We start from the raw sequence: 16,805 nt of genomic DNA, 5'->3' as shown, positions 1-16,805 counted from the left end.
CCCCTTTGGCAGATGATCTCCACTCCTACTGCTTATAATATCATTACCTGGAATGTCCATGGCCTGGGTTCGGTACAAAAATGCCATCACGTGTTGGTGCAGTTACATAGGCGGAACACGCACATTACTTATCTTCAAGAAACGCATCTTACACCACGTGAAGCACAAAAGCTCAGAACCAAATGGAGAGGTCAATTATTCCATATATCATACTCTGCGTATGCGAGGCAGGTATCCCTTACTCACACCAAGAATCCAAAATAGATATGCCAGGCCGTTGTGTACTCTTAAGAGGCTGCCTGGATGGCATGCCAATAGTTTTGGGATGTGTCTATGCCCCTAATTCAGATCAGGATGTGTTCTTTGCCCATCTATCCACAATAACTGCAGATTGGGCACATCTCCTATGGATCCTAGGAGGTGATTGCAATACGGTGTTAAATACAGACCTGGACCGCTTCCACCCCCCATTACCAACCGCAAACACAATCAAGCAGGCAAAAGCACTATGTTGCTGGGTGGAGCGATGGAGTCTGGTAGACGTCTGGTGAGGGCGCAATGCGGGTATGAGGGAATACTCTTTTTACTCCCATCCATATGTGTTACATTCCCGACGTGACCAATTTCTATGAACCTCTACTCTTCAATACAGTATTCGATCATAACCCGTTGGAAATATCGCTAATGTGAGTACATATCCCAATCCCGATCCCTAAAGGTCGATTACAGCCCACGCTGCTGGAAGATGCAGTGTACCGTGATGCCCTCACAACTACCATCACTACATACTTTGGCGAAAATGCTAACACGGCTTCCTCTACACTGATAGAGTGGGAGGCCTTCAATGCAGTAATACAAGGTGTTTCAATTAAAATGCTAGTGGGAATCAGAGGGGAAATTCTACGTACCCTGGCCCAAGTCGAGAACAAACTCGGCCCATTAGAACATAGAGCTGTGCACCACCCACAAGAGGCCTCTCAACTCCAGAATACACGTATCGCGTATGCTGAAGTATTAGAACGACTATGGGTTATTGACCATAGAGAACATCTAACTAATCTAAAATACACTCAGAGGTGGATCTTTCTGGTACCCTTCTAGCTCGACTAATTAAACCTATAAAATCCCCCACCCCGATTCTCAGCATAAACTCTCCAACACACAGCCCAGTACATACCCAGTCAAAAATTAATCAAGCATTCCAAGAAAATTATGCACAACTATATAAGCACCCGCTGTGAAGGATCTGATGGCAGTAGCCTCTTATTTTGCCCAACTCACACTGCCACAAGTCGCACCCTCTGAATGCGAATCATTAGAAGCCCCTTTAACTACAAGTGAGATACATAATGTTAGAAAAGATTTAGCCCGTAATAAAACACCCGGCACAGACGACTTGCAGGTGGTGTTTTATGCCACGTGCTCCTCGTTACTGGTCCCCCATCTCCTCACTCTATATATGGACTCCCTAGAAACTGGGTCACTCCCCCACTCAACTCGGGAGGCATTAATAAGCTCTCTTCTGAAACCGGGTAGGGACCCTGCAGAGATGTCCTCATATAGACCCCTTTCACTTCTGAATACCGAATATAAGATCCTTAGTAAGATATTGTCTGGCTGTTTGCTTCCCCTGCTTCCATGATTGTTACACTCTGACAAATGCAGCTTTGTGTCCCGGAGAAACACTTCTTTAAATATTTGCAGACTATTTCAGGTAATGGATGCCTCTCATGCTCTCCAACAGTATGCTGGCTGCCTTTCCCTATATATTAAACAAGCCTTTGACTCCCTCAGCTGGGATTTCATGTTGGCAGCCCTTACTGCATATGGTATACCCCCGGTTATATCCATTGGGTTAGGCTACTTTATTCGTACCCCATGGCCAGAGCTAAGACTGTGGCGTGCATCTCAGCTTCGTATCCAATATCACAGGGCACCAGACAAGGCTGCCCATTACCCCGCCTATTATTTGTTTTGACGGTGGAGCCGCTAGCCCACTGCTTTTGTCAACACAGAGAGACACGGGGTATACGTGTGAACAGATCGCTCCATACAATATCTTTGTATGCAGATGATATGATCCTCTACTTTAGGTATGTGCATTCCCCCCTTGAGAAGGCAGCCCAACCTATGACCACATTTGTTGACCTGTCAGGTATATGGATAAATGCCAACAAGCCCTATGCTTTCTCCTTCAGCGGCCTGTTGGACACACCCCAGGTTACATTCGGACCATTTCAGATACAATTAGCTGCACAATCATTCCGGTACCTAGGGGTGCAAATATATTGTGACCCAGAGGATCTTTTAGATGGCAACCTAGGCCGTACAATAGCGGCGATAAGGGCACAAGTAAACTTCTTGAAGACTCTGTCTCTGTCCATAGCTGGCCAACTGAAACTGGCCAAAATGTTTCTCCTACCTCAATTACTTTATTATTTTATAAATTTACCAATCTTGATGACCTCGTGCATCTTCACTACAAATGCATTAATGGTAGACCTCATATGGTGTGTGGGCTGGCAAAGGATCAGCCTAGCTAAATTGCAATTGCCCTCTGTTGGGGATGGGATGGGAGCTCCAGATATGAAAGCCTATTGTATAGCCAGTCAATTATAATGGCTGGTATACTGGTTAGCAGGAGGAAATAGGATATACTCCCCCACATCCTACAAAACGGCAAGCTACATACTTTACCATGTCCAGGTTCTGCACCTCTCACAAAAGGTCCCAATGTTATTGAAAGTTGCACTCTCTTATTGTAAGCTTGCACTCTCTTATTGGAAGCTTGCTACAAAATACACACGATCATCCCACCCATACTCTTCACAGAGACCGCTATGTGGTCTTCCCGTTTCTATAAGCATTCTCACAAATAAAATGCTGCATTCTTGGAGCCAACAGGCGGAGCTGACCATAGATTCCCTGTTCGCGGAGGGCGTGTTGATGACCCACCAAGAACTTACACAACTGCAAGGGCTGCCAAATACTTTGTTCTTAACGCATGCTAGTATTATTAATTATGCCCTCACTACTGGGTCCCAGACGGACACATGCCTGAAACGCATGAACAGGTGCAGGCACTACACAACGTTGGGCATGAACAACGCTTAATTAAATGGCTGTATAGAGGTCTTAGGACACATGTAGGGATTTCACTGTATTCCTTAAGGAACAGATGGGAGCTGGATATATAGAGGACGCTAACAGACAAAGGATGGGCCTTTCTCCTAAAATATTCAAAACAAATCTCCCGAAACTCACGCTTTAAATGTATTCAATTTTCAGTACTTCATAGAGCCTACCACATACCACATAGATTGAATCTGATATTCCCATCAGCTTCAGCCTCCTGCCCTTGGTGCCCTTTGCCAAGTGCAGACCTACTACATGTGATATGGTCATGTCCACTACTAAGATCTTATTGGGATGCTGTTAGAGCAACACTGATGACCATAACAGGTGGGCCTCACTGGCAAACATTGGCACACTGTATACTAGGATTATACCCTAGACCCCAATCAGCGTTCATGACTTCCTGGTTCGCAGACATGGCACTCCTGCTGGCCAAGAGGTTGCTTACTCGCCACTGGAAATCCTCCAAGTTCCCATTGATACAATAGTTGAGGGAGGACGTAAAACAATGGGGACTGGCAGAGAGTGCTGCGATCCGCCGTGAAGAGTATAGGGGGCTACGCAAATAACCAATAGCTTTACAATGGGACACTTTATTAGAAAAACTTTCCACACAGGACAGCGATGAGGATAACATCTAATGGGACACCATAAGCCTAATTCAAAGAGTTGTCATTTATCCTGCCAACTTCCACTATATCCCATACACTTATATTTGATGTGCTTCCGCCCAGCCCAGGATTCCAGGGGACATTCTTTGCCTACCCATCGTTCATTAGATCATATATTAATAAATTGTTCACTCTGGCAAGATGGATTCATGTATATTCATAATATTGTACATGCTCAGTCCACCCATGATGTTATAATAGTCACAATTGTATGTCAGCTAGGAGAGGGAGGGTGGGTAAGTTAGTGGGTTAAATGTTATGATTGCATAGCAAACTGATACTGCTCATTCTAATGTGCTGTGGTACCATTATTTTTGTATATCATGCTGCTGAAAATGTGGGAAATATAGGTCTCCGGTAACTGTTGAGCCTTGATACTGATTGAACATGCTGGTATACTTGTAAAATGTAAAATGCAATAAAGTTGTGTTAAAAAAAATCAACACCTCTATGTGTGAACACTGAATGACAGTTGACTGTGTTTGGTCTTTTTCCAGAAGTGGTGGAGGTCATTCTTGCTGCCAGGCGTCCTTCTACAAAGCCTATCTAAGACAGAAATGGGGAAAAGATTGTGGCCCTGTGTGCCACTCGTAATACTGACCGATTACAAGCCAAACTGCCAGATGTGTTGTTGTTTATTTTATCTCTGGCTTAGCAAGGATTTGCAGTGCACACCATGAAAGGTTATTTGTCACCCGTTGCTGCATTTTTACTTTTGTAAACCATGCGTCCTTATTTAATTCACCTTTTGTGAAGAGTTTGACACATATATATTGCCCAAACATTTTTTGATACAATAATGGGATATCATTTTGGTTTTGGTCACTTTCCTCATATACACTTCTTTCGAACCAACATACAGCTGTCCACTATGTCTCCTGACTCTGAAGATTATATTTTTATTTTTATGTTTTTTGCAGTTGTATATAGCGTGAACTGGGCCAGACACTAGTAGGGCGCTTTACATGAACACCAGATTACAGTACACAAGGCCAGATCCATTTTTAAAGCACAAAGAGATTAAGTTCCCTCATTACAACCCTGGCGGTCGGTGTTAAAGCGGCGATAATACCGCCAACAAGCCGGCCGAAGAAAAATGGGATTACGACCGTGGCGGAAACCGCCAACATAGACAGCCGCTTTAACACTCCGACCGCCACGGCGGTATAAAACAAACAGCGCGGCGGTAACCGCCAACAGAGAGGCAGAAGACAATGTACCGCCCCACACTATCACAAGATGCCAATCCGCCACCTTTTCCAGGGCGGAACCAACGTGATCAAAAACACGGCATAAACAGTACACAGAAGGGGAAATCATTCACCACTCCAAACCCCACGAGGAACCAGGACGCCATGGAGCCAGAACTTCACATCCTGCCTGCGATGGTCTTCCCGCTCCTCTATCAGGAGCTCCAGAGACGGCGGCGACGACCACGGTGAGTACTGCACCTACAACACACGGGAGGGGGGAGGGAAAAGAGAGTGACACACACACGCAACACCCCCACCCCCACCCTCACCCACAGCACCATACACACAAATACATGCTGCAACATTACATATACACCACCCACCCCCACTTCAATAACGCAAGGACAAAAGGAATTGATTTGAATGATTGTCATCAAGAAAAATCCAGTGGTCAAAACTCTAAATACAGTATATACAATTATGTACACCAAATACACAAGTCTGGATAGTGCACCAATCAGTGCACCAATCCTTGTCTACGGACCACTGGGCCAAAAATGCATGGGCGAGGCCCACACTCGATACCTGACTCCAAACAGAGAGAACACTGGAGGGTCATCAGATGGAAAATAAACAAGCACCTCAGGGGGAGGGGGAGGAGGGGCACCTCAGCCTGCTGAACGCACAATGCCACTGCTCCACAAGGGGACTCCATGCCCCCTGCTGTATCCTGGGGAGTGCAAAGCCACAGTCTCTCAAGTCTTTCCAGTGGGTGGGTTGCCCACTGCTTTATCCTGGGGAGTGCAAAGCCACAGTCTCTCTAGTCTCTCCAGTAGGTGGTTTGCCCACTGCTTTATCCTAGGGAGTGCAAAGCCACAGTCTCTCAAGTCTCTCCAGTGGGTGGTTTGCCCACTGCTTTATCCTGGGGAGTGCAAAGCCACAGTCTCTCAAGTGGATAACAGTCTCCACTGGTTCTGGAGGGGGCTTTGTGCCCAGAGTGCTTCATCCTGCCAAGGACAGAGGTAGTGGATGTTTTTCTCCACTGGTTCTGGAGGGGGCTTTGTGCCCAGAGTGCTTCATCCTGCCAAGGACAGAGGTAGTGGATGTCTTTCTCCACTGGTTCTGGAGGGGGCTTTGTGCCCAGAGTGCTTCATCCTGCCAAGGACAGAGGTAGTGGCTGTATCTCTCCACTGAAAGAGATGCATCATTGAAGCTGCCCAGGTTCCTGGAACTCACCACCAGCCTCGGACGACTGACCTCTGGGGATGGCAGCCATGTCTGCGGTGGTGCCACTGGCTCAGGATGTCGCGGGCCGCTGGTGGTGCTTGCGGCGGTGTCAGTCACGGCGGTGCTTGAGGCGGGCTCTGTGGCAGCGGTGCTTGCAGTGGGCTCAGTGGCAGCGGTGCTGGCGGCGGGCTTAGTGGCATCGGTGCTGGTGGCGGGCTCAGTGGCAGCGGTGCTGGCGGCGGGCTCAGTAACAGCCGTGCTGGCAGCGGGCTCAGTGACTGCGGTGCTGGTGGCGGGCTCAGTGACAGCGGTGCTTGCGGCGGGCTCTGTTGCGGCGGTGCTGGCGGCAGGCTCTGTTGCGGCAGTGCTGGTGGCGGGCTCAGTGACTGCATTGCTGGTGGCGGGCTCAGTGACTGCGGTGCTGGCGGTGGGCTCAGTGACTGCGGTGCTGGCGGCGGGCTCAGTGGCAGCGGTGCTGGTGGCGGGCTCAGTGACTGCGGTGCTGGTGCAGGGCTCAATGACAGCGGTGCCGGTGGGGGGCTCTGTGGCGGTGCAGATGGCGGTGCAGGTGGCGGTCTTCTCCGCCGTACAGGTTGGCGTCGACGTGGACAGAAGGTGTGACACTGGTCCCTTAGTCGGTGCCACCATGCCCTCTCCTGACCTGCCCTTCACTTTCTGGCCCTTCCCCACCTTGGATGGTGGCACTGCTGCCATTGGCTCCTCTGACCCATAGGGTCCAATGTTAACCAATGCAGGATTGTGCCGAGGTCTTCGACCGCCTACCGCGACGGTGTAGAACGCCAGCGCAGTTACCTCATATCCCCTTGTCCCACCTCACAGGTCAGGCAGCCACCATTTCAGGGGGCCACATGGCAAGAATAATAACTGCGTCACACCTATGTAGAGTTAGCATACACACAGTAACAGGCACATTGCGGATTAATAAACGTGTGCCAATGACAATTTGTGATACCTCAGTGTTGGCTGACTCTCTGCTCGCTGTTCTCGTTCATAGGGCACATCCACTGGGGCAGGTGATGAGATGGCGGCATCCTCCGGCGTACAGACCGCTGGTGGACCTGTTGACAATGGAAGAGAGACACGTAATAGTCACCTACAGACTTGATCGTGCAACAATCCATGAACTGTGTGCCCAGTTGGAGCCAGACCTGATGTCAGCTATCCGGCATCCCACAGGGATCCCCCCTCTAGTGCAGGTCCTGTCAGTACTCCATTTCCTGGCAAGTGGGTCTTTTCAAACAACATTGGCCATTGCATCAGGGATGTCCCTGCCAATGTTCTCCAACGTGGTGTCCAGAGTGTTGTCTGCCCTGCTGAAACACAGGCGCAGCTACATCGTTTTCCCTCAGGTGGAAGATTTGCCTACAGTGAAAGGTGACTTCTATGCCCTGGGACTTATCTAGTAGGTGAGGACAAGGAGCTTATACCCTGTGAATAGTTGTCTGGGTCTGGGGTTGTCCCTATGGGTTAGTATGTGTCTAACAGTTGTCCCTTGACATTTGCAGGTGACTCTGGGTACCCCAACCTGTCATGGCTACTGACCCCAGTGAGAAATCCCAGGACAAGGGCAGAGAAACGCTACAATGAGGCACATGGGCGAACTAGGAGGATTATAGAAAGAACCTTCGGCCTCCTGAAGGCCAGGTTCCGGTGCCTCCATATGACAGGTGGTTCTCTATACCACTCACCACAAAGGTGTGCCAGATCATCGTGGCCTGCTGTATGCTGCACAACCTGGCTGTGCAACGCCAGGTGTCTTTTCTGCAGGAGGATGGTCCAGCTGGAGGTCTTGTGGCAGCTGTGGAGCCTGTGGACAGTGAAGAAGAGGAGGCAGAAGAAGAGGATATCGACAACAGAAACAGAAACAACGTTATCCAGCAATACTTCCAGTCAGACACAGGTAAGAAGATATCACTGCCTCACACATCTCATACTATTGTTTGAACTATCATACATCTGTCACTTTCACCCAGTGTATGGACCCTGACTTGTCACCTTGGCTTTCCATTTCACAGATGTGGGTCCCACTGTGTGACCTCTGCTATATTTTCCCATGGACAAGAGTAGTGTTACATCGGTATGTTGACAATAAAATTGACATTGCTATATTCCATAGTTATTGTAAATACACATTTGTGAAAGTGCAGACTGACTCCAGATTGTTCTGTGATTGATGTGTGTTTATTTTGTGCAAATAAGTGCAGGGGGTTGTAAAATGGTCAGGGATGATGGTGGAGGAATGTCCATGGCAGAGTCCAGTCTATTTGTTTCACAGGTGCATTGTCCAAAGGGGCATAAGGAAGTGGAGCTAGGGCAGTTTAAGGATGGACAGGGTGACAAAGTGGGACAGAAGGATGACATTCAGGGGGGTCTCATTTCCTGGCGGGGGTCTTGGCAATGTTCTCTGTCTTGTTCCTGGATCTCAGGGACCGTTTGCAGGGTGGCTCTCCATCTGCAGGGGGTTGGGCGCTGGTGTTGTGGTCCTGTGTCAGTGCCTCCTGTCCACTAGCGCCGTCGGAGGTGGTGGGCTGTTCATCATCCAGGCTAGTGTCAGGGGCCCCTTGTTGTGCCACAGTGTCCCTCCTGGTGTTGACAAGGTCCTGCAGCACCCCTACAATGGTGACCAGGGTGGTGTTGATGGACTTGAGTTCCTCCCTGATCCCCAGATAGTGTTCCACCTGCAGCCGCTGGGTCTCCTGAAAGTTGGCCAGTACTGTTGCCATTGTCTCCTGGGAATTATGGTACGCTCCCGTGATGTTGGAGAGGGTCTCGTGGAAAGTGGGTTCCCTGAGCCTGTCCTCCCCCTGTCGCACAGCAGTCCTCCCAGTTCCCCCATTTTCCTGTGCCTCTGTCCCCTGAACCGTGTGCCGACTGCCACTGCCCCCAGGTCCCTGATTTTCTTGGGGGTGGTGGGTTTGCCTGGGTTCCCTGTAGTGGTGGACACGCTGCTGCTTGACGTGTCCTGGGGACAGAGGGATGGGCCCGCTGGGTGTGTTCTGTGCTGGTGTTTCCTGAGCGGGGAGGATCTGTGGTGGCTTGTGCCAGTGTCAGGGGAACTGACTGTCCCAAGGTCCCAGATGGGCCGGGCTGGTCATCTTGATCCAGTTGTACAGAGCTTCTGTCATCACTGCTGTGGGCCTCTTCTGTTGGGGGAGTGGACATGTCTGGAACCTCCTGTCCGGTGACGTTGGGTAGGGGTCCTGCAGGGGTGTAAAGGCATGATTATTGCATCTGTGTGTGCCATTGTGTGCGATTGGTGAGTGACCCTGTACTCAAGTGCTTGCATTCATTTCTAGGTTCTTGTGTGATATTTGGTTTGGAGTCTGTGTGGGTATCTGTAGTGGACATGCTTTGGTGATGGGTGTCCATGCTTTGGTGTTGCATGCAGGGCTTGGTGTTTGGATGGGTGGTTTGTGATAGTGGGACATATGTGAGGTGTTGGAGTGATGGGGGTGAGGGTGGGGGTATGTGATGGCATGCAGGTAGGGTGGGGGATATTATAGTTAAGAGTTGACTTACCAGAGTACATTCCTCCTGCCACTCCTGCGAGGCCCTCAGGATGCAGTATTGCCAAGACTTGCTCCTCCCATGTTGTTAATTGAGGGGGAGGAGGTAGGGGTCCACCGCTAGTCCTCTGTACTGCAATCTGGTGTCTTGAGACCACGGAACGCACCTTCCCCCGTAGGTCGTACCACCTCTTCCTGATGTCATCCCTAGTTCTTGGATGCTGTCCCACTGCGTTGACCCTGTCGACGAGTCTGCACCATAGCTCCATCTTCCTAGCAATGGAGGTGTGCTGCACCTGTGATCCGAATAGCTGTGGCTCTACTCGGACGATTTCCTCCACCATGGCCCTGAGCTCCTCCTCTGAGAACCTGGGGTGTTGTTGTGGTGCCATGATGTGGTGTGGGTGATGTGTGGGGTGTGGTGTGTTGTGATGTGTGAGGGGATGTGTTTGTGTGTGTTGTCTGAGGTACGTGGATGTTGTGTGAGTGAGGATGTTGTGTGTCTGTGGATGCTAGTGTTGTTTCTGGTGGTGTCTCTCTCTGGCCTTCTTTCGCAATTCTGGTCGTAATGGTTTGTGGGTGATGTGGGTGTGTGTTTTATATTGGATTGGGTGTGGTGGGTGTATTTGTATCAGGTGTGTGTATTTCGAATTGTCCAATGTGGTTGTGTTTTGTAAATGTGTGTGTATTTTGAGTGCGGCGGTGTGTACCGCCAATGGAATACCGCGGTTGAAAGATCGCCGCGTGAGTTTGTGGGTCGTGATAGTGTGGGCGTGACGGTGTGGGTTTTGTTATCACCAGTTTATCACTGACCTTTGGTGTGGCGGACTTGTGTGGATGTCTGGGTTTTGGCGGATTCCGAGCTGTGGGTCGTAATAGCTGTAGTGAATTCCTGCCGCCGCAGCGGTGTGTTGGTGGTCTTCTGCACGGTGGTAAGCTGGATTTACCGCCAATGTTGTAATGAGGGCCTAAGTGATTTCCCCAGAATTACATGATGTTGAGCCAGCACCAGGACTTGAATGTGGTTCCGCCTGTTCCAAACTCAGCGGTTCTGGCCATTAGGCCACATCTCCTCCCCCTTCACTTCTGCTTGCAATAACTTCAGCCTGTTGTGGTAGTAAACTCTGAGCTCTCTTGGTGCAGCTGCCTTACACCTATTTCCCAGATAAAGTGGTGTTGAGGACCAGGGTGGCCTTTTTGCCAAAGGTCATGACTCATTTTCCTGTAAGACCGTCCATCACTCTCCCAATGTTTTCACATTTGCCTCACCCCTTGAAAGAAGAGAGACTTTGTTGGTTGGACCCTTGAGCTTTTTACATTGATCGCACCAAAGGCCATTGGGTGGACGATCTGCTTTTTGTGGGGTTCTCTGAGGCAAAGAAATGCAAGGACTTTATTAAGGTGGCTAGTTCTCTGCATTAAGATCTGCTATGCATGGCAAGAAGTAGCCACCAGGCCAGGGTTGCCACTGCTGCTTTGCCATGTGGCATACGACCTGGGCATCTTTGTAGGTATTCACAAGGTACTTCTCCTTTGACTTCCAGGTCTGATGGAAAGGGCATTTCACCTGTCCGGCCCTACTGGATTTTTTAATCTGAGCCATTCCACAGAGCCACCACTTGGGGAGGTACTGCTTTGGTACCTATTGTAAAGGTGAAGAACCTGCAGTTAGAAGTATCCATTAGAACAATTTTCTTACTTTCGGTAGCACTCTTTCTGGTAGCATTCTTTCTGGTGGATACTCTAACCACAGATTCCTCACTGTTCTCCCTCCTTCCTGTGGAATGATCTCATTTTCCATCTAAAGATGTCCCTAATTAAAGATCTGTACACTGTTACCTCTGATCATTGTTGGGCTCTGCTTCTGAGGTTATGGACAGAGTCAAGAAACAAATTGACGCTGATCTGCAGGTGGGTGCTTATAAGCTGCTACATAGTCACTTCTGAGGCAGGACTGAGTCAACCCAGAGGTGCACAGCATCACCTACTGGTGCAAGGAAGTGATGCTGTTTAAATCGTCTGGAACTAGTCTGGCTCCTGGAGATATTCTAAAGGCGATAAATTATATGCCAGAAAGAGTGTTACCAAAGATAGGTAACTTGTTCTTTGTCATGAGCCCCTTTGTGTCTCCATGGTGCTACGTGTGCTCTCATTATGGCAAAAATCCAACATGTTCTGTGGTTCCTGACAAGGGTTTTGATTTTTTGTGGCTTGAAAATATTCCGATTGTATACTGCTGTTTTTTTTTGTACTTTTCAATTTTAAAGTAAAAGTGCTGACTGGATTGGTAGTATTATTTATTGTTATTAATGTGTCTGCTTCTGAGTTTGTAGCCAACAGCACCTTTCTGGGTAAGCCTTAAACCGCTATTCTATGTCAGGACCGGAGGCTTCAAATTATGCTTCTCTTTCTTTACTTAGCTTTCACAGCAGCCAATCAAAACATGTAAAACTTTAAACTGCATATCCCAGGAGCCCACAGTCTCCTCCAGTCACAGGTGTCAAGTCCCCTAAAAATGTTGCTAACACCATAGTCCGTCCTCTTTCTTTGCTGCAGCAGCCAAACTTAGGGGCATATTTAGGAGCCCCTGGCACCACCGGAGCGCCACTTTTCGTACGCTCCAGTGGCGCTATGCCTTGCGCTGTATTTACAAGGTGGAGTTAAGACACTTTTTGTGGCTTAACTCCACCTTGTAAATATGACCCCTGTATATGTATCTTTGTATATTTTGGAACTGGTTTTAACAGCTGGATGTATACTGTGTGACAGGGTGCTCGAGTATCGCTGCCCTTTGTATATTGCCATTGTGGAGCGGGAGCAGGAAATCGGAGCGGGCTACGTTTGCAGCAAGGACATGGCCCTCTTTCTATGGTTCTGTTCTCGCATACCCACGAAGCCGGATCGGGTGTTTCTTTCAGTCCTGACCATCTCCTAATCATGTGCACAACCTGAAATGTTCCTTGACTGAAGCAGGGATAGATGTCTCCACCTTTGAGGCTCATTCTGTCAGTGGTGCTATGGTTCTGTTGGAGGACTTTCTGTTTTCTCGTTTGGAGGACAATATGGCTGTGGTGGATTGGTCTTCTGCATCCACTTTTACAGTATTTTATACTAAGTCTATTGTGGATGTAGCATCTTTAGTGGTGGCTCAACTTTAAAATAGCATAATCTGAAGTCTCCGGTCTTGACATAGAATAAAAATGTTCAAGCTGACGCATTTAGAATTTTCAATTCTATTAAGGACACAGAGTGGAGAATTATCCCACTCTGGGGTGTTGTACTAGCAAGCAATGTGAACTGTTCATTGGACATGTGTTCTATTTTGTAAATCATTTCATGTATGTTATTTTGTATGTGACGCATTGTCGGACGTTAATGCATGCTAATTTTTCCAGCCCCGTTATTGAATGAAATTTCTCTATGAGATGGGTATTATTTGGATGTCCTTTTATTCAGGTATGGATGCAAAAGTGACCTGAGAGATTATATTGAGGCTCTGGTGGCTGATCTAAAAATCATGGTGAAAGGAGTTCTTTCATCTGAAGGAGGTTGTTCAAGTAGAATAGTTATTTGGTTCTCGTGAAGTTACATGTTGGCTTCAAGTTTTGAGAATCTTTGGTATGGTTCACAAAGCAAGAGGACGGACTATGGTGTTAGTGACAAGTGCAGGAGACTTGACACCTGTGACTGGAGGAGACGGCGGTTATGGGCTCATGAGATGTGCAGTTTAAAGTTTCACATGTTTTGATTGGCTGCTGTGAAAGCTAAGTAAAGAAAGAGAAGCATAATCCTCACCTCTGTGTCCTTTACAGAATTGAAAATTCTTAATGTGTCATCTTGAAAAAAATGTATTCCTTGTTATCTTGAGTGTCAAGTGCTATAGGAGTGTATTTGATGCTCATTTTTGGTCCAGTAGTAAGGTTCTCCAGGACACCAGAGGTAAAGTACAGTGTAGTGCTTGAAAAACTATTTTGCAGCCCTCTACTCTGCAGTGTTTGAAGGCCAGTATATGTTAATGATTGTAACAAATTGAGCACCATGTTCCTCTTGCAGGCACGAGGGTGCTGTATTTATAGACTTGTCTCCTGCCAAGTTAGTGAATATTTCAGTGGAAAATGTGCTGTCTGTAAATGAGAGCGTGCGGCCACACCACGCTTCAGTAATACATTTGTAGCAGTGTGCTCCAACCATCACCACACCCTTGCCACTCTCCTGCAGAGTGGGTGTGGCTCATTTGCTTAACTTTTTCTTTGTGTTGCGCTTGGATTTTCCACAAAATAAAAAAAATCCACAATTTCTATACTATACATTCAGTGATGTAACATTGGTGGCAGTACCCCTACTCTGGGAAATTTCCCTGCACCACTGCCGATATCCGGTAGCGTGCAGTTTCCATTCATTGTAAGGTTGCCTCCTGCAGCCCTGTAACTTGCAATGTGTGTAAACTTCCCAGTAAATGGCAGTGCTTGTACACGTGTACATTTACCTGTTGTTGCGCTGCGAATTGTAGTGATGGTAACTTACCCCCCACGGCGTTACAGTGTGCAGTCTGTCAGTTGCATCGTTCAGCCATTCTCTGTGCAGTTTGTACAGTTATCCCTGCAGCACCGCACAGTGCAGCGCGTGGACCCTGCTCTGCGCTGTGTTTACAACTTTTCCTCCTGCAGTTATGTATATCACAGGGATTTTGAAGCAGTGTTTGTAAGGTTACCTACTTCAGCACTGAAAGTGCAGTGTTTGTAAACTTAGCCCTACACAGTGCAGTGCTCGTAAAGTTATCCCCTCTTTGGCCCTGTGCAGTGCAGTGTTTGTAAAGTTATCTCTGCAGCCCCGCGCAGTGTATTCTTTATAAAGTTATCTATTTCAGCACTGAAACTGCACTGCTTGTAAAGTTATCTCAACAGCCCAGCAAAATACAGTGTTTGTGGCGTTGTCTGTGCATTCCTACCAGTGCACTGTTTACAAAGTTATCTACTTCGGCGCTTGAAGTACAGTGTTGGGAAAGTTATCCCTGCACAGTGCACTGTTTATAAAAGTATCTACTTCAGTGCGTGAACTACAGTGTAGGGAAAGTTATCCCTGCACAGTGCACTGTTTAGAAAGTTTTCTACTTCAGCGCTTGAAGTACAGTGTAGGGAAAGTTATCCCTGCATTCTGCACTGTTTATAAAGTTTTCTACTTCAGCGCTTGAAGTACAGTGTAGGGAAACTTATCCCTGCATAGTGCACTGTTTATAAAGGTATCTGCTTCAGCGCGTGAACTACGGTGTAGGGAATATTATCCCTGCACAGTGCAATGTTTAGAAAGTTATCTAGTTCAGTGTAGGGAAAGTTATCTCTGCACAGAGCACTGTTTATAAAGTTATCTACTTCGGCGCTTGAACGACGGTGTTGAGAAAGTTATCCCTGCACAGTGCACTGTTGGTAAAGTATTCTACTTCATCACTGTGAGTGTAGTCTTGTTTTAAAACTAGCCCTGACCAACGCAGTGTGTGGAAAGCTGTTTGCGCAGCCCTGTACAGTGCCGCTACCTCGGACCTGTGTACAGCGCGCTGTTGTAAAGATGCTCTCGGAGCCCTGCACGCGGCAGTGTAGTTAACCCTTGCTGAGCCGCACACACCAGTGGCTGGGAGCACTCCTTGTCATACATGGCATTTCCTGTTGGACAGGAGCTGGCACCATGGGCGGTACACAACTCTGCCTTTTCTTGCAAGGACGCAGACACGGAGTTTGCAACTCTCGGACGCAGGAGAGGTGGGGCTCTAAGTAGCCTCACGAAACGGAAAAGGTGGATTGGGGCAAGAACTGTGTCTGTGGAATTAATAGGTGGTCGATGCTGCAGTGAGGCATGTAATCCGTGTGTGGGGGCGCCTGTGCGGGGGCTCACCTCCGAGCATCCGTTATCCTGACTCTGCTGGTTCATTGGCACCCCTCCCCTGGAAAACACCCAGCACCCCTTACTCTCCCGCCCCTGCAGACGAAGCAACCTGCCCGACCAGCATCTCTTCCTCCCATTCAAGTTATTAGTAGTTACTTAGCCCCGCAGCAGTCAGCGCTCACTAACCCTTTGCCCGTCGCTTCCTCTTAAAATGCGAGTGTATTTTCCAGACAAAAACAGTGTTTAACAGCCCCCTGAGCTTTCCAGGCGGTTAGCGTTTATTAAAGGTCGCGCTCTCGGAAGAAGAAAGTAATATTATCGAAATATATCTTTATGAGACGAAGCTGTCGGGCATTCAGTCTTTCAAAGGCAGGGATTTGCAAGAGGGCAGTGTGAACATTTCTTTGACAGAACGAATACTTCCAGATTTTTCGAAAGAGGCACACATATGTGCATCCGGAAGGCAGAGGGGTAAATGAAACTCTATTTTACTTGGAGCAAAAATAGATACTTCTATTGGGATTGTGCTTAGAAATATGGACTTGCAGTTGCCAACTTCAGAAATGTGTATTTCCATGAGATTTATAGTTACATACAAACTTCCTTTTGTGTGAGGAGAAACTAAAGAACGGCAGTGACGGTTTTCCCGCTAATTAATATCCGTTTGTATCTCTGCTTAGACGTGCTTTCGGCAGACGGGAAATAAAAGGCGCGCACTTTTTATTCATCTCTCCCCTCGGCTGTGTGCGGTGGTCGGGCTCCCCGTGGGTGTGGGAGGTTGATGTCAGGGTTTCTGTCCTCAGGGAACACACGGATTTTGGAGTCGTGCCTGTCAAACGTGGCCATGCCTTGTATACAAATTAAACTGCTGCTTTCACCTCAGGAATTTGATGGAATTCCTTGGAAACGAACGGCACAACCTTTTATTTTGAGTGCCCTGTTGAGAGGCGTGGTTTTTGAACAACATACTCAGATGTGGATGCATTATTTATATTATTCATCTACATGTGAAGTGTGTTAGGACCGATTTTTTTACTTTATAGTTTACCACCTGTAGCTCATTCCGGTGTGGTATTTTACACACACACACACACTCATATATATATATATATATATATATATATATATATATATATATATACGAATGTGCGTGTGAGTTTAGAGTATTGTCCTGG

The sequence above is a fragment of the Pleurodeles waltl genome, chromosome 4_2 (assembly GCF_031143425.1).
Source record: "Pleurodeles waltl isolate 20211129_DDA chromosome 4_2, aPleWal1.hap1.20221129, whole genome shotgun sequence".
NCBI lineage: Eukaryota > Metazoa > Chordata > Amphibia > Caudata > Salamandridae > Pleurodeles > Pleurodeles waltl.
This window is presented reverse-complemented; position numbering follows the sequence as displayed.